Below are 26,072 nucleotides of genomic sequence, written 5' to 3' on the forward strand. Positions count from 1 at the left end.
TCTTTACCCAGAGCCACTTCTTACTATATGGATTAACTGAGCCACTTTTTCATTAGGTAAGAGACTTTCCCTTAGGAGACAGGAAGGAATTAATATTAATGAGAAACTGTAGGGGAGGGAAGAGGGGATAAAGACCTATTTTTAAAAAATCACTGATTTAAAGGAGGGCTCAGCTGACCTGACACAGCAAGCACACTGTCTCATAGCAGTGGTTGTCACAGTGTGGGTCCCAGACTCACAGCAGCAGCGTCACCTGGGAAGCGGTTAGGAGTGCACATCCCACTGAAGACCCACAGAAGGTGTGGCCCAGTGATTTGTATTTAACAAGCACTCTGCATGATTCCGATGCCCACTAATGTCTGAGAACATCTGCCCTATCGAAGAGACATCTTCCTCTTCCCTTAAGATAGCTACCTAAGTGTTTTTAATGTGGTTAATTTAGCTTCATGCACCTCTTAATTTTTAATGTCACAACTGTTGGTTAAATAAACATACCACTTTTATCTAAGTGATTATATTCACATTGCTCTCTTCTTGGTCGCGTTCTATGATTATATTTCTTTTTTTCTTTTTAATTCCTGGGGTTAATTATCACCATTTCATTTGCTTCATTTCCTATATCCCATTAGTAATTCTTCCCAAACAAACTAAGAAAATTCCGAAGTTCCTCTAAGCACTAGTGTGTGCTTGGTCATACATACCAACTCCTTCACCTTCATCCAGTGGCGGCTCCCTTCCAGGAGCCCTCTGTGCCCCTAGGGGGACTACAGTCCACTGTTTTCCTCTCTTGATTAACCCCATCTCTCTTTTTTCCCTGATAAATGATAAGTGCAAGTTAAACATTTTGAAACTTATTTATGCAAAATTGTTTTTATTCTATTCTTTCATATGAGAGTTGGTGATTCTTTTGTTGCCCATTGTGTTTTTAAAACAAACCCTTAAAAATGGTATGGAAACATTGTGTTTATGACGGACTTGCCCATATCTGGGCTTTACTGTGTGAGGATCTGATCCAGCAGAACCAAAGTTGCATTATTACAGAACCTTCCAAAAATCACTGTGTCTCTGTTTTATTTGTGTGGACTGTTCAGTTTTCTGTCATAAGACTCTTCTGATTTCTTACCTTAAGGGAAAGGAAAAAGTGGAGACCTTATGAACCAGAGTTATTGGAGGCAAGAAGAAGTAGGAGCAAGGTCTCTTCCCTTTCCAGGCAAACATTCTCACATCTTATTGCTGTCCCTCCCCCAGCCCTCCACTGCCCCCAGATTACCCAAAGCTGAACTTCTCTGGTTCAGTTTATCTTGAGAAAATGTTCAGTCCCAGCAATTGAGTGGCTCTGCAGTGTCTAAAGTTCCTTTTACAGACATTTAAACCACATGTCTGTTTTCAGTCTTACCTCTTCCATAACATGGCAGAGATAAATGGTTCTTCCAATTCTTGAGATTTTCTACAATTCTGCATCATGGATAGGGTTGTTTCTCATTGAAGTCCTTCTTGTAGTCACTTGGTATCCAGTTTCTACATCTCTGTAATCATTCATTCAATGGCTGACTGATATAAGGCATGGAATGAATATGCATGAGATAAGAAGGGGGGAATGACAGACCATGATGACTGGATGAGGGGGTGGTGAAATCAAGAAATCAGAGAGGAATACCAGCTCTCTGACTTGGGTAACAGTTTTTCATTAAATGATGTTAGAACTTACTAAGCTGGAAAATAAGAAAGAATGGGTTTGGTGAGTTCAGAGTAATTATGCCAACAGTTTATAATATGTTGATTGTGTGGTGCCTGTAGGTCTATTCAGAAATGTCTAATAGTGAGCTATATATACAGGTCTATTTGTCCAGGAAGAGATTTGTGCTATGAATACCTAGGATGTAATAATAAATGGATACTATGTTGTATATATGGTAGTAACTGAAATGAGTTACAGTATAAAATAAAAAGAGTAGAGGATGAAATACTGGGAAACATTAACATTTAAAGGGAAGTTGAGAAAAATCCTGTAAAATGTTAATTTGGGTTTTCCAAAAAGCAGAATGAATTAGATGCATCAAAGAAGGAGTAAGAGGGGAGAGATTTCACACTAAGCTGTGGAACTGACACACCTGTGGAAGGAGAGAGAGAAGGAAGGACTGGGTAAGGAGAGTCTCATGTTGCACTGCATTTCTCAGAAAAATGTTGACCAGACCAGTGGAGAATCCCTAAGCAAAGATTATCTGTTGGATGAGTCCTGTACAGGCAGGAAAGACAGCCACTAGTACCTCTGCCATGCCCAGTCATTAACTGGGAAGATTCCATGGGAGTTGAACTTGGTAAAAATATGGTGATGAATCCAAAGGTTCAGCATTTTGGGCTGTCAGGCATCTGGGCTCTCTCCTAAAGCAAAATTTCTTGAAGATCAGAGAGGGAAGAGCTTAGAAATAGGAGGGAAACTAGAAAGAGTGATGATATGAAAGACACAGAGAGGAAGTTGCATGCATTATATAGCTATGGAGGGAAATGATGGATAAATCATCTTAAAACTGCAAATATGGGTCTGAGACTTTTTCCTGTGAAATCTGTAGTTAATAGTCATGTGCAAAATGTGCATAATTGGAGGCAACATTAATACTGGAGAAAATAAAGTTCTGGGGAAAATGATGGATTGGCTTTAAAGTTTAGAACCATTTATAATTTTCAAATATGCACTTTGAGTTGATTTGAAATATTTTATACTTGAGTTTCCTAATGGAGTTAATTAATCACTTTTGATTTCATTGCAAACACAGCACCAACCAGAAACAACATAGCCACAGTGCGAGTAGAAACCAAGACCTATCACTCCTCAGTAGTTAATGGTAAGAATGGAATATTTTCTTAAACTTCAATCATTACTTACTAAAACCACAGCTGTTTAATTTCTATATTAGCTTTCTTTGGTGATTTTAAACTTATCCCCTTTTTTCATTATCCCTATGGACCTATTTCTGAAAAATAAAATTAGTCCAAATCTCACACTCCCTACCTAGATGTATATAACTGTCAGCCAATGGTCGAGAAACATTGTACTTTGGTTTGTTCTTTGGTTTGTGTCCATCACATATACACAACAACAAAACTATATAGTTAATGGAGGGCAAGGAGAGTGTGGGGGGAAATCCCTATTTATTGCAGGTCACTTATGACCTTCCAAGCTGAGTGATGGCATCCTTGACGACCTCCCCCAAGACTTTAGAGTGTGATTGCTCTGCATGAGAAGGGAGACAGATTTGGGGGGCTGTGGAAAGTCCAGGAAGGAAACCCCAAGAGATGAAATGACTAAGGCCTTCAGTGAGGAAGAGAAAAGATAAAGCAAAGGAAGACAATCAGTTCCATGGAGGTGGTCACCATGTCTATTTTTGCTATTTGTTTATAATCGGCACAGTGAGGGCCTACTGGTGGAAATCACAGTTTGCAATTCTAATTTTCAAAATTAAATGGGTTTCATACTCAAATTGACTCTTGTTTTAAAGCTAAGTTCTGCAACCAGCTCAGACTGTAAAGTACAGGAGAGTACCCTTTTCTATAGCTTATTCACCGCAGTTAGCCCTGTTCCAGACACAGCATAGATGTTAAAAAAATACTTGATGCAATTGAACTGCTACACAATTTGAAAGTGATTTAACCTCTGAGATGTTTAGTTTGTATAATATGATTACTACTAATATCCCCTTTTGTTTCTGTATAATCAAATCCAGTACTGACTTTTGAAGAAAAAAATCTTCTACAATGCTCAGTGTCTAATAGTTTTGACACTGTTCCTCACAACTCTAAAAGGAGTTGGCCTAGGATCACTTTATTAAAATCAAAACTGATTTGATTTTTATTAAAATCAAATCTCATACGTACCTAACAGCACATGTCAGCCAACCAAGTCCAAAAGATTCTTCTGTATTAAGTAGCTATATTTGAAAAACAGTCAAGAACAGCATAAAGGTGGGTTGCCACATCTACCACATTAGACCTCTGGTGGGAACTTGCTCCTCTGTATTTATATAGATCTGCTCTTAAAGTCATTAATTTAACGGTCGTATTCACATTTCAAAACTTCCAGATTATGTAGAAATAAAAATTGGAGTATTGCATGATTAATATCTAAATAAAAATTTTAAAAAATTCAGCTCTATAGTGATCTGCATTTCTATTTTTCTAAAAACTGAAAAAGTGCATGTACATGTGTGTATATACACTTACACAAAGTGGGAAAGTGTTATATGCCATGTAAGTGTATTAAATATATGTATATATTTGTATATGTACACATATACACATATACATGAGCATATTCATAGAAATGTATGCATATGTATACATAGACCATAAAATTATAATGAACTTCCAGATACAAACCAGGGTTTCAAATCTTAGCAAATATGGTTTAGCATGTAGATTGTTTTAGCTTGTTCTTGTCTTCAATGCTGGAAGAGCTTCAAAATATTGAAGCTGAAAATAATTATTTTTGCTACAATTGTGATATGCACAAAACTGCATTGCTTTAGGGACATGTATAATGATGAAAACAGTTGAAGTCATCAAGCTTCAGTGAGTTTATTAAAGTGTTTACAGAGCAAGGTGATTTTTTTTCAACTGAATTCACATATAACTCTAGAGGTGGCATCAGTATTCCATCTGAACTGTCCATTATTGCTAACACTGAAAAAAAATGTATGAAAAGGGAATTAAAACTATAATTAACTTGAGACAGAAGAAATGTATGTTTATGCAAACATTCTGTTTAGAAAGACATTCATTCATATTTTCAAAGATATAATATTGGTTGCATATTGTGCATTTCTTCAAGATCAGTTATTCCCCAGTTACTTCTTATAGACATTTCCATAGTCATGAAACTGAACATGAAAGTTGGAGTTATCTCTGGATTTGCACATCATATTCAAGGGACAATCAATGAACCTGCCAAGGAGAGTGAGTAGGGAAATTCCTTTTATGTTGCAAAATTTTACAGTGTTACTAATGTAGATATATAGACCTGTATAGTTCTGTACACATAAATGTGATGAATAAAATATTAAATTCTCTTAACAGCAGATAATCCTGAGGTGGAGGTTTGTGGGAGGGGATCAAAAACCTTCCAATTTCTTGTTCTCTCTTTCAATGTTTTGATTTTGTTGATCATGTATTCCATCACTTTCATTCAAAAAGTCAGCGAGGACTCTAGGGCATTCTGGTTTGCATGTTTATAAGATGTTTTAGAGATAGACAAGGTTGGTTTCTAGCACTGGTTAAAAAGATTTTGTAAATAAATTCTAATTGACAAGAGATGAGAACTAATCTTCTGAAGCAAGAAACTGGATCAAAGTGCACAGAGGATAAAGCTGAATTCAGTGACTGCAAGGACAACTCCAAGGAGAAGCAAGCTTGAGCGTGACGTCGAATTCTGGAAAGACTCAAGAGTTACAAGCACCCTTTAATGCTCACAATCTATGTGAGGCATGAGGTTGAAAACAGGGCATTGTTTTTATGTCTGTGTAAAAAGAGCACTAGATCCTGCTCACCCAGGCAGCTGCAGGAGTCTGGGAGCATTTAGTCATATCAATACCCAGGGCCCAGGCCCAGGAGATCTGATTTAAGTTAGTCTGAATGGCATCCGGGTACGTATATATTTTTAACGCTGCTGAGATGATTCTGGCATGCAGCCAGGAATCAGCCCCTCTGCTCTCACACGAATTGCCCATTGTTCAGAGAAGGAAATGGGCTATAATTTAGGGACCCCATCCAAGGTTGCCCACCTAACAAAACTGAGCTGGAATGAGCAACAGTTCACTCTCTCCAGGTTTTCTTTTCATTGGCTGCTCTGCCTCCAGTCCTGACTGTTAGAGGCAGTGTGACCCTGGATAGTGCAACCAGTAGCAAGCAGAAGAGGATTTGTAGATCAGAAACTGTTTATATATTAGAGGGGGAAAAGCATCACTTTCATACACTATTGAATGAAAATTCTGAAAATATTTTTTCTCTTATTTACATATGACTCTTTGCCCTGTGAGGAAAATAAAGCATCCACCAAAAAGAAACTATGCAGACAGTGGAGGAGTGAGATGCCTGTTGGTGTTGATTTTAATGTTCAGATCGCTGCGTTGTTTTCATGCCATGTATCTTCATAGCATGAGAGCAGTCTTGATCTAAAACAATATTGCTCTGAAAATAGCATGCCATCCCTCAGAACAGAGGCAAAGATTTAGAATGCTTGCAGGTTGCACTGTCCATACTGATTTGAGTGCTAAAGTTCCATCTGCAAACCTAAGTAAACAGGAGTACAGACAGCTTGAGCTGATGAAATTGTGATAGCGCCCAAAGAAACATGCTGATCAGGGAGAGTTCAGCATCTGCAACAGCTTTAACTGTGGTTCATGTTGCCGGGGCTGGACCACAACCCTGGCCTTTTAACCCCTCACACCTGGGATGGAGGGCAGAGCGCCATGCACCAGCCACTCTGACAGCCTCTCCAGATTTTTGCAGCATGTGGGGGCTGTGCTAGACAATGACTACTTCCAACTTTTCTGCAGCTGTTCATCACAGTGGGCACTGACGAATTCCACTCCTGAAGTCATCAGTGGCAATAAATATTTATTGCATGTTTAGTGAGCACATGGTAGCAAGATTGAATTTGCACTACGTTGGAGTATAGAACATCTTCCAATTTAGACAATATGCATAAAGACGTATGACAGAATTCTTTCCTAAGGAAATGACACATAGCTGCTTATAGAATAAAAAGCCTCAGAGTCAACTATCACCCAGGGTCCTCTGTGGTTGAAGGAAAACCCACTGAAGACACAAAAAGAAAGATTTCCTATGGATATGAGGATTTGGGCCCTGTATAAATCCAGCAGTATTAGTTCAGTGAACTAGGGCTCTCTGCTTGAGTAGACAGCCTAATAAGGTAGCGCAAGTGGGGTTGTTTGGCCTTAAAGTTTCAGTTTTTATAGAAACCACCTGAATGGTTACTGAGGCTGGGCAGAGTCAGAGGGAACAGATATGCCTTCCCACGTGGGCAAGGTTTGGCTTCAGGGAACGGTGGACAGTATCTCAACAAGCACTGATCCGGGAGAGCTGATAGCTGAAGAGTGAGATTCATGCTATGTATGTATGACTCCCTGTGGGCAAGGCAAGCGAAGCCGTCATACACACTCATAGGCAAGAGTTAAATGAAAACCTTCTCTCCTAAGGGACCTCAAGGCTTTTTGCTCTTATCGTTTGTGCCCAGAGCTGTGGAATACAAAATTCTTTTTCCTACTAACTGAAAATGACCTTTCACTGTTAGACTATACTCACGAGGAAAAAAGAGAATCTGCCCTGGCAAGTGTATATATATATATAACATATATATATATATATATATATATATACTATTTGTTCCATCTTGATGATCAAAGGCAAGTTAAAAACAAAGAAAAAATCATTTCCTAGGAGTGGAAGTGAGATTGAAAGGAATGAATAAACATGAGTTCCAAAATAATAAGATTTCAATTTTTAATGATTAAACTGGCTTGATTTGCTGTGGCATGTGTGTGTGTGTGTGTGTGTGTGTGTGTGTGTGTGTGTGCAAGCACTTTACCCATACACGTTTCCTCTATGCTCGTTGTACAAAAACAGTCAAACTAGAACACCTGGAGAGCTGGGCAGCAGCTATCAAAACTTAATGGAAAAGGCAGCCTTCTGGGTAGACAAAATAAAGGAAATGCGCCTCTGTCTGCACGTGGACTACAGGCCAGTTAAGAGGCTCACAGATTGAAGACTTCAACCCTCGCCCACCTGCTCTGTAGCTACTTTTGTGTAGGGCACAGTCTGCATAATCGTACTAGTGTACCATCCTAGAGAGCAGTATACATGTTTTACATTCTGACTTCTTTAAACTATCTTATGGGGGAAAAAACACTACTTGATAAATTGTCCTACTGCGGGGGGGGGGGGCATAGTTAAATGAGGGTGCAAGCTAAAGATTCTAAATGCAAGCTCCAAGTGCCTTTGGAAATACAATGTCTTTTGCATAAGCACATCTGCATTTTTCTAGGGACAGAGGTGTCAGTGACACCAAAAAGTTAAGCCTTAGGCCAAAGCATAGTGAATATAATTAGTTAGAAACATTTACAAAAGAATAATTTAACTTTTCAAAAGTGCCGCTAGACTATCCAAATGAATATTGGATGCATTAAGGTCTGAATCCACCAATATCACTTGAAATATTTTTTATCATTTTAGGGGATGATTTCAAGTGAAAAGTTTAACAATTGTTTGTACTATAAAATTTTAATCTCAAAAGCCAAATGATTGGTCTGGAAAAACTTGAAAGTACATTTTAGGTCCAGTTTATAGATACTTACTTTTTCTCTGGTTCTATTTATAAAGGTGATAAATAAGTCCTAAATCTCAAAACTAATGCTCAAAAAAAAAAAAAAAAGCCAAATGAGGGTACCTGCCTCCTGAGATTAGATGAATGTTTTCTTTCATTTATTGTTAGGTTATGGCTCTAATTTTGTTAGCATACTGGCTTCCAATTTGGTGAAAACATTTAGTGATTGAAAATTTGAGCTAGTTTTGTGATGTTGTGTATCTTTCCCCCTCTCATATGAGAAACACAGAATTGTAAAACCCATAATCTCTTGTTATTTTTCTCCTTAACACAAGATTATACTGCATGTGGCTGGATTTTTTTCCCTCCACTTCAAGATAAATCAGTTAAATAATTTTCCTATGTTTACATACAATATAAACTTAACAGCCCTGGCTGGCATAGCTCAGATTGAGCACGTTCGCAAGTTCGATTCCCAGTCAGGGCACATGCCTGGGTTGTGAGCCAGGTCCCGAGTGGGGGCCACGCGAGAGGCAACCACGCATTGATGTCTCTCTCTGTCTGTTTCTCCCTCCCATCCCCTCTCTAAAAATAAATAAATAAAATCTTTAAAATACCTTAAGAAATATATCCCATAAAACAACATATTATTAATAAATTAGCTATTACCCTATGTGATAGACACTATGATGTCTGCATTGCTGTTTGAGAGAGATTGGGTATTCCAAATTATTGTTTTTATTGTAGTAAAACATCACTACTTTGGAATGCACAGTTGCATTTATGATTTTTCTAAAAGGGCTCATGCTGAAATTAACTTGTATGTTTTTATAATACCATCTTTATTTTTTAATTTCCTTAACATACTTTTCTTCACAGATGTAGAAATCAGTTTCATGAATATCACAAAATAAAAGAGAAAATGCAATTTTATTGAATTTGATAAAATTGACTCCATGCATTTGTTCCCCTCTTCTCCTGTAACTAATGAGCAAAAAGTAGCTTTATTTTTTAGCTTCAAGATGACAAGCAATTTTCCCTGGCTGGCATAGCTCAGTGGATGAGCACGGACTGTGAACCAGGCATTGCAGGTTCGACTCCCAGTCAGGGCACATGCCTAGGTTGTAGGCCATGGCCCCCAGCAACCGCACATTGATGTTTCTCTCTCTCTCTTTCTCTCTCCTTTCTCTCTCTAAAAATAAATAAATAAAATCTTAAAAAAAAAGATGACAAGCAATTTGCTTTATATAAATATTACCTTCTATTCATATATATACATTTTCAGAAATAATGAACACTATAGATTTTCTAGAATTTATGCTCTCCAGATGTCAAAAAAGAGAGAGAACATCCAACAAAACCCATTGTGTTTTCCTCAGGAGTTTTCTGATGAAGTTCTCTGTTTTCTCCAATTGTGATCAAAATTAGAAATCTAATCTCCTGATGAAACTTTCTTTTCCTCATTTTACTCAAATTTTTTTTGTTTATTTTCTACTATTAGAATTACAAAATTAATGTATCTATTTCAACACATGTCATTTAAGCAATGTGATATCTGTAACTGTTAGTACGGTAGATAGAATCCTCCCCCTAGGAACACAGGAGTAGAAACCCGCTGGGCCGTCCCAGACACCCAGCCCTGCTGGGTCTGATGCTCATCCCGCATTCCTTTAGACTCCCCTGTTCTCATTTGTGACTTCAGCCCTTTGTGGGCCTTCATCAGCTGCCCCGACTTCGACTCCCTGACACAGAGACATGGCAGCCTCTTCTGTCCTCAATCCACTATTGATGTTCTGGACTTAGATAAGTGCCTTCCCTTCAAAGCTATGGTAATTCACTTGATTTCCACACAGCTTCATATCTAGCTAAGAAGTCAAATCCTCTCTGGAAGACCCTCTTTATCCAATCTCAGGTCTATTCTACTGCACTCCAGAAATACCCATTTCTGAATTCTGATACCTGTGTCCAACTCACAACCATCTCAGGTTAGAATTGACTCACTATTTTAGTCATGTGGGGGAAACACAAACCTAACCTTGTCATCATGTATGAAGTTCTTTTATTTAGCAAATACTCAAAATACATCAGACCCTCTCCTGAGAATTATCTCACATAAAAAAATGTGTTGTTAGCCATTTTATTCCAATTCTTAAAACAAGGGTAAGGAAAGTGATAGCCTGAATTATATTTCCCCCAGATTTATATATTGAAGCTCTAACCTTCAAGGTGTCTGGAGACAGGTCCTTGAAGAAGATAATAAAGGTATAATGACGTCATAGGATGGGGCCTTAATCTGAGAGGACTGCTGTCCTTACAGAAGGAGGAAGAGACACAGCAGATGTCTCCCCACAAGTACACAGAGTAAAGGCCACACAAGAACACAGTGAGAAAGTCAGGAATAAAGAATTCACTAGAAACTGACCCTGAAGGAACTTTCATCTTGGATGCCTGGCCTCTAGAACTGGGAGAAAACAAGTTTCTCTTGTTTAAGGCACTCCGTCTGTGGTATTTTGTTATGGCACTGTAACCAAAACCCAGGCTCCGCTGCCTGGCACAGCAAAGCCCAAGCTCACGAGACAGGTGTTGGTGGGAAGGAAAGTGGTTTATTCAAGTAGTGGCCACCTGAGAAGATGTGGGACTCTCATCCCAAAGCCCATCTCCCCATCACAGTACAGGTAGAAGTTTTTATAAGGAAAGAGAGGGGAAATAGAGATCATGGGCAAGGGGTTAAGAGTTCTCTGTTGAGGGGACTACACTCAAGCAAACACAGTCTGTTCATATAACCAGTTGACGGTCAGCCAGTCTCCAGGAGCTGGAATGTCCAAAGGTCAGAGCCTGTATCCCCTGAAGTCAGCTCCTAGAATCTCAAGCAAACAGGCTGCTTATCTGCAGTCACCCAATAGCCAGAATCAGTATTTACAGAAACAATGTCAAAAGAATGGTGGGGTAGGTTGCAATTCCTCACTGTTACAGGTGTACTAACAGACTAATACATGGAAGATAAGAGACACAAAATATTGTGATCAGATGTAGTATATTAAAAAACTGTGCAAGAAAACCAGGGGCAAAAATTTTCTTCCTTTCTTGAGTAGGAAAATGGATTACTTCTTTCCCAATTTTATTTACTCCAAAGTTTCAAGTCTGGAAAATTTTGAGAAACATGGAATAAAGATATTGTCTGCCTGAACTAAAACTATGAAAAAATTTATTTTCATTGGTTGCTTTTTACTCTTTTGCTGTCCCTCTTGCAACATTGTATAGGTTTTTGCTATTGTTATTTCAGGAACACAGGAAGTCTGAGTGTAGAGCCCAATTACAGGTAAGTGATTATTGACATAAAATGGAATAAACATTTTCTAGAAAGAAGTAGGTCTTGAAACTGGGAGAAGAAATTGAACATCATTTCCATTCTCAATCTACCATGTCTTCCAAGCTTCTCTAAAGGCAATATTTCTTTTAGAATGGAAACGCTTAAGAAATGAAATGGAGTAGTAATTTGGTTAAGATTTAGATAAAATGAGTTCTATGAAACAAACAAACAAAAAATAGTCAGTGGTACAATTGGTGATTTCCAATTTTACAAGCATTGTTTGGCTTCGAATTTTATTTACTTTTTCACTCTTTAGTATTTTATTAATTTTCCTGGGGAAATTAGGAACCTGAGCCCTCTCACCTGTGCTTGGGCTAGAATGTTAAACAAAAAGCACCATGTCGACGGTCAGGGGTAGGCCAGGAATGTGGCAATGGTGTCCAAAGTGAGAAAAACGAGGGAGATATCAAGTGTGACACAGAGAAAGAGCATGGGGTTTTAGGACCCAGATTTAGAACATTGGATTCACATTTATTTGATCCCCCTACCAGATGCCTACATTTTGGCAGGTTATTTTTTGACTATTAGCATCTGTTCTCCTTTTCCAGAAAGTAATTCTGAGGAATAAACTCCAGAATAGCATTGTTTTGAGACTTCAGTTTTTGTTTCATTTTGAATTTATAATAAAAGGAAATCACATTGTTACCTGTTTCTTTTGATGGGACATTGTGAGCAGATCCAGAGTATTTAAGAATAGTCAATTACCTTTGATGAACATAATTCATCATGAGTTACTCCAAAATTCAAAAGATACTTGTATTTAATAGCTATCATTTTATTCTTTTTTATTTGATCCATTAGTTTTGAAATTCAAATGCATTTTTTCCTCTTTGTTTTTAAAATAATATTTCATGCTTTGAAAAATTACTTAGTTTTTAAACATTTTATGAGGTTTGAACGTAAGCAGAACTTGTTAATTATAAAAATCACTGGGCTGATTTATATTGTAATTGGTTAGTGACTCCATACCATATCACACAATAATGGTTCTAAATTGGTTACCAAAAAATTCATTTTCACCTTATTATTTGTTGCTGAAAAAGTACATAAAGACTATGAAATTTAATGAAATCAAGAATACAAAAAATGAAAGGATTAATCAACACTTTTCTAATAAATAAAGTGGTCTCCATAACTTAAAACAATTATATAAATTTTAAACTAATTTTAAAGTAAATTTCTTTTTATTTGTAAAAAACACAAATTATTTCTGCTATGATAGAATATTTACACTGATAATTTTAGTTATTTCTCCTGATACTAGAAAAAGTAGTATGGCATGTAGTTTGCAGGCCTTGAAGTTTGAAGATGTATGGGATCTTCCTTGGAAAAATAAGATTACCAGTAGTAAGACTTGTGGAAATGCTGAAAGAAAGTTCATTGATCTCAAATTCAATGATCCCATATATGCAGACAGAAGACTTTATGAATTCTATTTATTTATAGGTTTCTATTAAGTGGTTTAGCTCACAAGATCTGAGGTACCAGTTTATCACTATGACTACACCTTTGAAGCCAATAAAAAAATACCAATAGCAGATTATGAATAAAATCAGTTTTACTTATGCCTGTATTCACTCAATAACACTATCCCATTAGAATAATTGGTTTCTTCAAATGTCAATAAAACCTTGTTTCTTTGGGGTTGTCATCTAAGCCATTTTTCCAAGAGTTTTGTTTTCCCAAGCACTTATTTAATTAGTCTGATCTTAGTCGATACTTATTTTATTAAAAAACATAAAAAGATGTTCCTAGAATCTGTAAAATCAACTGAAATCATCTGAAGAGTATCATTCATTTATGATAATGTCTTAATATCATTTGAATTAATTCATTGAGAGAAATAGTTTTTGTCTAATACACTCAAAATATATGTCTCAAAATTTTATTTACCTTCATAGTCTGTTATTCATAATCTAACATTTTAATGTTGGGGTGAGGTATATTTAGGAAAGAAAAACCTGTTACCAAATTGGTATAGCTACCAAAATGATTAACTAAACAGTGAGTTTACTCCTGTGAGATTCAACTGACTGACTAGAGAAACGGTGGGAAAATAAATTGGCCCCATTATGCTCTAATTGTCCATTAGTCATCTCTCCAATGAAATCCAACTGTAGTGTTCTTGGGGAAACTGAACAAGACCCCTGGAGTACATCTGTCATTTCAAGGCAAAGGAACATTCCTATGCCAATAATAGATAGTCCCTAGATCTCTCCTTACATCTTTTCCTTCTTTTATGTCCTGATCTTTTCAGATTTAACACTCAGGTTGAAGGCTTTGCCTTAAAATTGATGCATTGCTTATTCCTCCACTGCCTTTCTTTCGCTGCCATAATTCTTCACTTATGGGGAAATGAAACTCACACATTCAGACCCCTGTGCAGCACTGACAATGAGGGGATGTAATCTGCAGTTCAGAAGAGGTCTGTATTCACACAAGGCCTGCATTCACATGCAAATTTCAACTGAACTGCAAAGATGCATTTCTTCTAGTGACAACATTGGAGCAAAGAAGTAACATATTGCAATCAGCTGTTTTTCAGAGAAGGAGCATATTTATTTGAGTAATAAATATTTATGTGCTAATGTTGAATAGTTAAGGTTAATAAAACTATTGCATGTAAATGATCTCAACCACTGTGTAAATGTATAGAATAAAAAATATAATTATAAATCCAGACAACCATGTTCAAATATACTGTCAAAATATCAAGAGTCAATACCATTAGATTAAAAAAATAAAAGATGGGTCATGTATTATAAATATATTTTATATCATACCTCAAGCATAAACAGGAGTGAGGCATAAAGAGTATTTATATCATAATTATTTTTCCTTTGCTATCAACTAACCAATTCTTTAAGAAGGTTATGCAGCCAAGTGACATTTCTAGGCTGGAGTCAGCAAGTTATTTGGCAGGATCAGTCTCTGGTTCTGAGCTAGTGGCAGACATGGTTATCAGTCATGGCGGTCTTTCTTCCTGAGTCCAGATATAGCCTTAGGTACCTTTACAAGTTCCAGATCCATTCTTCTTTAAGATAGCTGCCTGAAGAATTGTGTTGCAAAAAATTATAGTATTTGCAATCCCAGTTTAGGGTGGCTTTTCTGGGTTGAAACAGTTAAATATCACTGATATAAAGCAAAATGACTCACAGTATATAAAAATTATCCAAAGTCAATATCTTGCCCATTTAAAGAGACTGATTTACCCATGTCAACCAGCCAATAGTGGTTTCCAAAGTTCCAACTACTAATGGTAACAAGATTAAAACTTTTCTTCCTTGTCATTACCCACTTCTCTTGCCTCCTTTTCATCATCAAATCTTCTAAAACAAGTTTCCTATATTTTTAATTTATAGTTCTTCATATTTAACCCTTAACTTTCTTCCATTTGGCATATGTCCCCACTAATCTATTGAATCTTCTTCACTTAGATTAACAATTACTTCTATGTAATTAAATCCAGCAGATAATTTTTAAGCTATATTTCCAACTGTTCAAAGTCTTTTTTTCATTTTCCTTTGTACATACCCCCCTCCGACCATGTACACTTATCATGTGCTTTAAATTCCCCTCCATACACTTGTATCTCACCCAACTCTGTATTTGCAGTAAGAATGTCTCTCCTGGGCTCTCCATTTATATTTCAAGACCCTTCTTGACAGTTCTACTTCGTTCACAATATCTCAGACTAATCAAATCAAAACCTAATGTTCTGTCTTCCTTCCCTGCTGTTTCCCCACTGTACCTACCTCAACAAATTTCTCTGCTCTTCAGCCTTTTAAGGCTTAGGTCAGAAATGGTAACCTTTCTTAACTAGCTTTTTCATTTCCTCTGTCACCATCCTTTTAATTTGTTTTCCCGTACATCTTTCAGCACTTTCCATTTCATCCCCTGTCTCTTAATTCCTTTGACTACTGGTTGAATTAGCCTCCCTATTTCTACTCCCATCTCCTCCAACCCATTCTTCATATTGCTGCCAGACCGAATGCTGTGAAGTTCATATGCCACATTACTATTTAAAGCCCTGTGATAATTCTCTACCATTTACACCAAGTCCAAAATCATCACAGAAATCTCCCTGGCCTGGCTTCGCTCTAGGTTTCCCATTGAATCATTCAGTCAATTTCTTTCATCACTGCATCTAGAGAGAGCTTGCCCCTCTTCCGTAAAGGAATTCATTGTCTTGCCTGGGCACCTTCAAGCATGCTTTATTCCTCTATGCTGGTAGGTCCTTCACCTTTCCATTATTTAGGTAACTCTTACTCATCTTTCAGTATTCAGGTTACATGTTTATTCTTCAGGGAGGTCTTCTCTTAATACCCAGACTAAATTACTCATTCCTGTTATATGTTTCTACAGCACTCTTTACTTGCCTTTTTGGAACAGTTACAGTACTTGTACATTTTATTAACTTCATAAAGGCAGGTTTCATATTTGTCTAGTTCATAGCTGTATCCTCAGTATAAGCACTTTAGAAATATTTTGGAAATATTGGTAGTTCTGGAAATTTTGTAAATAATTAAAAAATTCATTTTTTTTTCTTTTTAAGAACACTACTTTTGCTCTGGAGTAATTGCTTCTTTTCCATAGGATGCAATCCAGTGGGGCTATAAGTCAGGAAACTTGAATTTGCTCAGTCCAAGGTCAGAGGGAATATTAAATTTTAATGACTTGATGATCCCTCCCTGGAAATTGAATCTTGTGCATAGTGGCAAATATATATAATTTAAAATGTAAGAAAAAATTTAAAAAGCGGAACAGAAAAGATTGTTCCTTTCCATTGGAGGAGCTATGAGTGCTCTTGAACTTCCGGCCCTTTAGCTCCGTGCCTTCCCTTTCTAAGACTATACTTTTATCTTGATGTTACTCTTCAGGGTTCTGTATTTGTAATGAATTTCTTTTTCTTCAATTACTCAAAGTTGTTTTCTATTTATTACAATACATTTACAGTTTTGACTTTTTCTTTTCTTTTAACATGTCAAAAACCATTATAATTTGCAGGGGATTCTGAATCAGGTTCCTGGATTTTTCCATAGCTGTTATTTTAAACTAACAACTCTCAACCTTTAACCTTAATTCTTCCTGGTCCACACATTATGTGTTTTTTAAGCATCTCTATTTCAGTCAATCCTATATTCATTCATTCATTTACACATTTCCCCCCACAAATACTTACTAGTACCCTCACTGTATATTAGATACTGACAAGATACTAGAAATACAAAGATAAAGGCACATTATTTTGTTTAAAAATATTAGTGATGAAATAGAGCAATAAATTGTTTTAATACCTTGAGATATGATAAATGATACACAAACAATTCCATACAAAGTAAGTATCTTATCATAGGCAACAGAGGACTAAGATTCTGTGATAACTAAAGTTCTATTATCCAGTGGTATAATAGAAACCTCCTCAGAGGCAGAGGCAACTAAGCTGTGAACAAGAATGCGAGAAGCATGATATGTTTGTGAGAATATGTAGTATAAAAGTTATGAGCATAGACTCAGGAACAAGACTGAGTTCCAACCCTGGCTCTTCATCTATTCCATTGTTTTTTAAATCAAAACAAAACAAACAACACACACACATTTTCTCACATGCACATTAAGCCTATAGAAGTAACTACCAGTTTACAAAGAATACAAAGAACAGAATAACATATTAAATGACACCATATTTAATGGTGATGACAGCAAAAATTTCAGGATATAATTAGCAAAATCCAAAATTTGAAAAACTTCACAGAACAAAATCTACTCTTCTGTATAAAATAGCCAGTGAAAATCAGGAGAGATAATCTATAAACTAAAAGAAATTTAGAAGACAATAGTAGTATAGAATACTTGGGACTGTTTGGATTCTAATTCAAACACCCAGTAAATAAGTATGTTTATGTCATGGAAATTTAAATACTGACTGGATTTTGTGGAATAATTGTTAACTTGTACCTTTGATAATGGTATTGTTGTTATGTTTAAGAAAGTCTCCTATATTTTAGAGATAGATGCAGAGACATTTACAAATAAATATTATTTGTGACACTTGCTTCCAAACCGTCCACTTGAGAAGGAAAGTGAAATGACATTATGTAAAACCTAAGAGTGGGCATGACTTGTTGATGAATGATAAATGAGACTGAACTTATTTTAAAGTGTTTTTTAAATAAAATAAAATAAAATAAATTTCTGCTCCTGCCCCTTACCCACAGACCAGCTGCATGGTCTTAAACAAATTATACAATGTCATTGCTTTAACCTCAATTTTACTTATTTGTAAAATAGGAATAACAGCAAATTATCCCATAAGATTTTTGTGAGAATTAAATAAACTAGTGCAAGTAATGTGTTCAGAGCCATGCCTGACCCTGAAATATGCAATACAAGTGGTTGCTATTATCTTTGTTAATTAGTATAACAAAAGGATAAACTGCATGAGAAGGAACATCAGGAGAAAAAGCTAAATGTGAGAAATTTACAAACCTACAACAGGAATGAATGTTAATAAGATGAGAAATAAAGATTGAAGAGAAGAGAATGATCTTCTCAAGGAATGGTAAATGCATTTGAGTAATTCTTGTGATTCTAGAGCTTGAACTCAGTGTATAAAAAGAGAGAAAACAAAGAAAGAAATCATTTCAACCTGTTTTAATTTGTGCTAAACTCCAAGACCTCTAGACATACACAGTCAATAATTGTATTTTTCAGTTAATATGGTTTGTTCATGTAAAAATCTTACAGCGCATTTGCAAAGAGAGCCAGTTTCACTGCAATGAAGTTTTCCAATGTTATGCCTTCATGAGAAGCACATTTTGTACTTCCCTACCTGTGATGTTTTTAATCTAATTTAATGGCTCTACCTAAATTCAGTCAGCCTGTATAAACCATGGAGAGCATATACTTCTTTTCAGGTGAGGTATAATTTATTATGCCATTATTAATATTATTATTATTACAATTACCTGTCTGTATATTCAAAGTGCATTTTCAGACTGGAATGTTTTGGTGTGCTTATTGTGTTGTAAGTGGTAACTACAACAACCACCTTAGTTACCATAGCACTGAGGAGCTTGTGTGTTATTAAAATGATTTTTCAGAGGGAATATTTCTGCCCTAATAGGTCTCATTATTTTATTGAATGTATAAAAAAGGTTAGTAATAACAACACTTTAAATTAATAAAATGATCACATTTATAATCACATGGGAATACTGAAGATAAAAAGCAACAAAATATGGTCACATACCTAAGATATATGGACTTTTTTAGGGTGTGCAATATTGACTAATTTAGTGTTTACTAATGTGTCTACTGGAGACTGTGGAAGTGATTTAGAATTTTTTTAAAGTATTACTAGCTTTATTTTTTAGTTTGCTCAGATATTTTGCTTAAAAATGAACTTATATTTGGCTTTCCACCATGAAAGGTAAAAGTTAAAACCTTTTATGAGAGTATTAGTAAAATATTTGCTACTAGAAATATTAAGTTGTCATATATTTTGTTATATCACATAAAATAAATTTAAGTAAAATTAAATTTAAAGTTATTTTATGCTATGAACCTTACTTACAAATATTACATTATTAAAAAACCTCAATATAGAATTAGAATAGGAAGGAGGAAAGTATACTGGACATAATAGTTAATACTCATTATTACTGTTATAATTTAAAATATGTTTATTATTTGGCAGGAGTGTGCTAACTGCCTTATGTGTATCATCTCACTACTTATCACTGCAATCCTATTAGCACTAACAGCACTTTTCCTTTTAAACAATAGTAAACAAAGGGTGTAACATAAAAATAGTGTATTTGTTTTTAGAGCTTTACAAAAATCCTCCATCTTCTCCTCCACTTGTCCATTATGTTGTCATGAAAACCCCTCTGATATAGAACGTCTCAAGCCACCACTGCCTGTATACTAGCACACCTGTATATAGCACTGCCTGTATAAAACAGATCCTTATTAGCACACCCATTTTGCTGAGTGGGGGGCCAATTCGGAAAAAAATAAATTATCCAAGGTCATACAATCAGTGAGTGTCAGTAAGGATGCTGGGGTCACCCACTGCACAGTCACTTTCTCCACCTAGTTTTTCTTCTGTTTTTCTTAACTTTTGAGATGGGAAGACTCCCATCTCAAAGACCATCTCCTCTTTCTGCCACAGAAAAGTCCAACTGTCCTCAGCAAGGCTGAGATAAAAAACAGTGTCCAGAGCTCCTGCATCATTTTAGAGTGCAGTCCTATGGATCCCACAGGGGTTTGAGTCCTCATTCAGGTAACTTAGCTTGTTCTCAGCAGCTGTCAGTTTGAAGCTCACTCCTGGAGCCTGCATGTGGAGTCCGCACAACCATGGGCCATGTGGCTGCTGGGGCCATGTGGCTGCTGGGGCCATGTAGTTGTGTGCTTCTGGACAAGAGAGTGCATGCGCACTGGTGAGAGCATTACCAGGTAAGCAAGAGAGAAAGAGAGGCTCCTTCCTGGAGACCATGGAAGTGCAGGTGACTGCACCATGCATGTATAGGTCACAAGCAAGAGAGAGCTTCTTTTTCTCCCTGGGATTATATTTGCTTGGGTGTGGGTGGGATAGACCAGGTGTTTTCTCAAAATGACCAGTCAACGTCCCAAACTGCCACATGCTTCAGGCAGGTCCACCTCCCTACCAATCCCTTCTTTCCCCAAGCTAGACTGTAAGACCTCTTGAGTCCTGCTCCTCCCCTTGCACCATTTTGACTTCTTTTGCACATGTGCCTGCCTTCCCCTGTTCCCACCCTCAGTCTGGTACTGGAGAGGGGGAAGGGCTTGTTTCCTACTCATCCAATTATCTTGCTAGTGTTTTGGGTGCTTTCTATAAGAACCTCCCCCTGCCACCATCCTGGCCTGGTTAGGCAGATGAGGACTCCCCAGCACTCTGCCTGACTGTTCTACGATAACAATGACCTGAAACTAAATCCACTTTTAAATTTTACTCCGTGTGTATGTGTGTTTGCAGGTAAGATATTTGTGTCTGCTCCCTATATTTTATTTAAATAGACTGTGAATTTAGATTGGCTAGATACCAGTATATATATATATATATATATATATATATTTATACTTTAAAATAAGAGTACTTTTTAAAATGAGAGCTTGTTTGCAAAGAATATTGTATAATACTTTATAGATCTAAAATGTAATTAGTTTACATGTTTTGTCAGAATTAGATTATTTTAATTCATTTAGAGAATGTAATCCTTCTCCTTTTTATCAATGATTATTACAAAATAATACTAAGCCTTTCATGTTGAACAGTGATGCATTTTTGCATGATCATGTTATTTAAAAACACAATAATAAATAAAATAAAAATGAAACACACTTAAAGACTACCTTTTACTATGCTCCAAAAATAGTCATTATGATTCTATATGTAAATAGAAAGGAATAATAAAGCAACATCTGTTGTATCAGTCAAGATTTCACCAGAGAAGTAGAACTAATAGGATATACATATGATTTATTACAAGGAATTGGCCTACATGATTATGGGGGGGTTGGCTAAAAAGTTCAAATATGCAGGAAAGGCAGTCAGAAAGGAAAGATAATGAGCATTATGGAATTTACAGAACGCACAGAATTTTTTTTCCTCTCCCAGGGAACCTCAGCCCTGATTGTAAGGCCTTCAAATAGATTCAGTCAGGTACACCCAAATTACCTGAAGTAATTTCCCTTACTGAAGTCAACTGACTATGGGCTTTGTGTCTCCAAAATGCTTCCACAGAAACACCTAGACTAGGGTTTGATCGAGTAACTGGGGATTATAGCCGAGCCAAGTTGCCACCTCAATAAAGCCATCACATCTGTGAATTCTCTACCCTCCTTAATAGCTATCACAATGTCAAATTTGAAGCAGTCTCTGAGCTCCTGCCTGCTCATATCCTTTCACTTTTCTTAGAGAACCATCATATTGAACCACATGGCATCCCAGGAGGGTGTCTGTAAAAAGGAAAATTTCACAGCATACTCATATGCTCTTGAGAAACAGTTCAGAGGAGGAGATAAAAATAACAAAGGAGAGGCAGGAAATAACCAGGAGTAAAGCAAGTAAAGATGGGAGTACAATGATTGATTAGGCCGGAGAGAATGGGGTACTGTGGGTGCGAAGGGATAATCGGGAAAGTTCATCCATTGCAAGAGGAACAAAAGCAGGTTGTGAGGGTGTAGATGCTGGGAGGCTGACAGATTGAGAGGCAGGAAGGTAAGGTAGTCTCTTCCTATTGTACCTGCTGTATCAATTTCATGAGAGACACAATCAGAAGAGAAAGATGGAGTTGTGTAAAATTTGAGGAAGGCCAAGATCATGTGGCGTATTAATCTGAGAAAGGAGGAAATTTAAAAAATGGAATAAAATTGCCTGACAGTTCAAAAAAAAGTTTACTTGCTTTTGAAATATATAAAAATAGTGACAAGCCCTGGCTGGCATAGCTCAGTGGGTTGAGCCCGGGCTGTGAACCAAAGCATCACGGGTTCAATTCCCAGTCAGGGCACATGCCTGGGTTGCAGGCCACGGCCCCCAGCAACCGCACATTGATGTTTCTCTCTCTTTCTCCCTCCCTTCCCTCTCTAAAAATAAATAAATAAAATCTTTAACAAAATAGTGACACTATTTATTTAACGTATGCTTTTTTCATGTAACATATTTTTATGACATGCCCATTTGGTGTGAGGAGCTGTTGTTATTTTTAATGCTAGGCATTTTTGGATTATTTGAATGCACCAACAATTATCTATGTTCCTCTTCATAGTTGTTTTATTTGTCTGTAGTTATTTACCAGTCAAACAATATATTTTGAAGCATTTTGTACGTATCTACTTGTTTACATGTTTGACTACTTAGGATTGGGATCCTTGGGTCGTACATTGCAAATGCAGGTTAAACTTAAAAGATATTTATACAGTGGTAATATCAATTCATTTTGCTTCCTTCAGTATAAAAACATAAATCTTTATCAACATATGTTTTTATGAGACTATATTAGTTTTACATTGCTGCTATAAAAAATTACCAAAATTTAATGGCATAGAAAACACAAATTTATTCTCCCAGACTTCTAGAGACAAAATTAGTTTCTCTGACCTAAAGTTGAGGTGTCAGAAGGGATGATTTATTCTGAAAGATCTGGGAGAAAAATCCATTTCCTTGACCTTTTAGTTTCTTGTGGCTGCCTATGTTCCCTGGCTTATGGTCCCTTCCTCTAAATAGTTCAGAGGGTAAGTGTGTGCTTTTATTTGCAAGATACTTTCAAGACCTTTTTTTGTACACTTCCACGAGCAATAGATGTGAATGAATTTGAAGACTTTTAGTCATCAATTTAATTTCTTAGTGATTTTAAGACATTTAAGCTTCATATCTTCTTGAGTTGGTTGCAGTAAATTATATCTATCTCAGAATTATAATTATTATTGGCATACACTTTTATAACAGTCATTTTTTATTTTATTATGGTAAGAACACAACATGAGATCTATCCTCTTAATAAATTTTAAGTGTGCAATGCATTGCATTAAGTGTGCAATGTTCACTACAGTTCAGGGTTGTACAGCAGATCTCTAGAGCTTATTGTTTTACTTTGCTAAAACTTTATGCCTATTGATTAACAACTCTTTATTTCCCTCTTCCCCCATATGCTGGTAACAACCATTGCAATCTTCGGTTTTACAAATTTGATTATTTTAGATAATCTAATACAAGTAGACTCATTACTACTTATATTTTTGTAGCTGGCTTATTCCATTTAGCAGAATGGCCTCAGGACCCATCTTTGTTATTGGAGATTGTAGAATTTTCTTTTTTTTTCTAAGATTGAATAGTATTGCATTGTATGTATATACCACATGATCTTTATGCATTCATCTGGCAATGGACATTATGTTTTCTATATCTTATCTATTATGAATAATGCTGTGAGAAATGTAGGAGTACTACTAATTCCTTGAGCTCCTAATTTCAATTATTTTGGGTAAATACCCAGAAATAGGATTGCTGGATCATATGTAGTTCTATTTTCAAATGTTTGAAGAACCTCCACACTGTTATCCTTAGCAACTATACCATTTTACATTCCCATCAATGGTATGCAAGGTTTCCAATTTCTTCACATCCTCACCAATACTAAATTTTGTTTTCTTGGTAATAGTCATCCTGACAGGTGTGAGTTGATATCTTTTGATTTTGATTTGTATTTCCTTGATAATTAGTGAATGAGCATTTTTTATATATCTATTGATCATTTTTATGTCTTCCTTGGAGAAATGTCTATTCAGGTCCTTAGACTACTTTTTACTAGTAGTTTTTTGTTACTAGTTTTTTGTTATTGCATTGGATGAGTCTTTTATATGTTTGGAGATTAACCCTTTGTAAGATATGCAGATTCCAAACGTTTTCCTTCATTCCATAAGTTGCCTTTTTACTCTGTTGATTATTTCCTTTGCTGTCTAAGAGATATTTTACAAATGACTGATTAAATATTACATAATTCTATTTGTATATATCTTGTGTGATTTTATTTATATGAAGTTATAAAAGAAAAAAACTAACTTGTGGTTAAAAGAATAGAACAAGAGTTGTGTACATTAATGGAAGGTATTTCCTAAAAAGAATGTGAGATGAATTCTTGGATGATGGTAATGCTTGGTGTTTTGATAGAGGCTCAGTTGCACAGGTTTATACATTTGTCAGAATGTACTGAGTAATACACTTAAGATTTGTACAGTTCATGCATATAAATTTTACCTCAAAAAGAATTATAGACAAATATTAAACCTTAATAATAATGACATGTATGTACAGTGTTTAGTAGGAAGTCTGCTGATGTCTTTAACTTACCTTTAAATGTACAAAAATAAGATTTGCTTATGGGTGGGTAGAGGAAAAGAAGGATAAAAAGATGAAATGCTATATAGGGAGCAGGTAAGGAGCAGGTAACGTTAAATATTGACTATATAATCTGAGTGATTAATATATGTGTAAAAGAGAAAATATTATAAAATATGAGTTCATATATTTCTACATAAAATAGCTTCACACAATAATTGATAGTTTTTTAAGCTTTGGGGTACAATATAAAATTCAACACTATAACATTCTTAAGAGCCTGGAAATTTTTATTTTATTTTTATAAATTTGTCTTCATTTGCTTACTTTAATTTAGGAAAATTTAAATTTCAAAAATAAATAAGCTTTAACATGATTCCATGATATATCTTAAAGTTATTGTCCACTTATTTTTATTAAATGAAGGCAAAATCTGGGTAATGACATTGTTAATGTAGATATAAATTCCCACTTATTTTTAACTAGCTGATTTATTTCTAGCATGCTGAGGGTATTATTATTACCATAAAGTTAAAAATTGAAAAAGAAGAAGAAACTGAAGCTTAGTAATGGCAGGTATTGCCTAGGGGAAAAGTATTTGATCGTGACTAAAAGGGTCACTGGTTCAAATCTAGATGTCCACTAATAATTTTTGCAAATGAGAGCTCTATTGGGAAAGCCTGTGAAGCTAATTTGCTTGGCCATTCTTGTTTTAGTGTTAATTTTTTTTCCATGTGATTGTCATTTGGAGACTTTACAGACCTTTTCACATGTTAATTGTTCATGGAACAATTTTATAATGCTTTTAGATATTATAAGTTGTAGTAAAGACTTCAGATTTTATAATACATAGACATGGAAACTAATTTCATCTCTATAATTTACTAAGTTTGTATTCAAAGCAATTTTGAGTAAGTCTTATTTTACTTATGATTAAGGAAAATAAGTATTTCTCTTAAGCCATAGTATTCATGGTGTTTAAATTACACTAACAGCTAAAATAGTGAAAAATCAAGACTATTATTATAGTTTATGGATTTATTTGCTAGTGTTTAAATTTAGATTGTTGAAAACTAACTGAATAGTTTTAGTACAAAAAGTTGAACAGAAAACAAGGCAATAAAAACCAACTATCAATAAATAAACACAAAAGCCAGAGTTCTGAATAAACATACCACCCACTAAGATGTAGAACATTTGCAAATTATGTGTGGAAATTTAAAACAAGTTCCCCTGAAATTTTGAGAACAAAAACATAAGTTGATTTTGAAAGACTGTCTAGAAGTGTATACGTGTTACATTCACTCATTTTAGGAAGGACCTGAATATGTTTTGTACTTTCCTTTTTAAAAGTCAGCTTCTTACAGGGAAATCACACCTCTCCTTCAGTCACACACATATCTCTAATCTTGTTCAAGAAAACAGACCCGCTATTGTCAGGGCCAGAAATAATTAGCAATTGCTGCATATCCTTTCCTGATAAAGACCCTAAATTCCACAGAAAG

This window comes from Phyllostomus hastatus, unplaced genomic scaffold, assembly GCF_019186645.2.
Source record: "Phyllostomus hastatus isolate PE091 unplaced genomic scaffold, TTU_PhHast_1.1 phas_contig_137, whole genome shotgun sequence".
In the NCBI taxonomy this organism is placed as follows: Eukaryota; Metazoa; Chordata; class Mammalia; order Chiroptera; family Phyllostomidae; genus Phyllostomus; species Phyllostomus hastatus.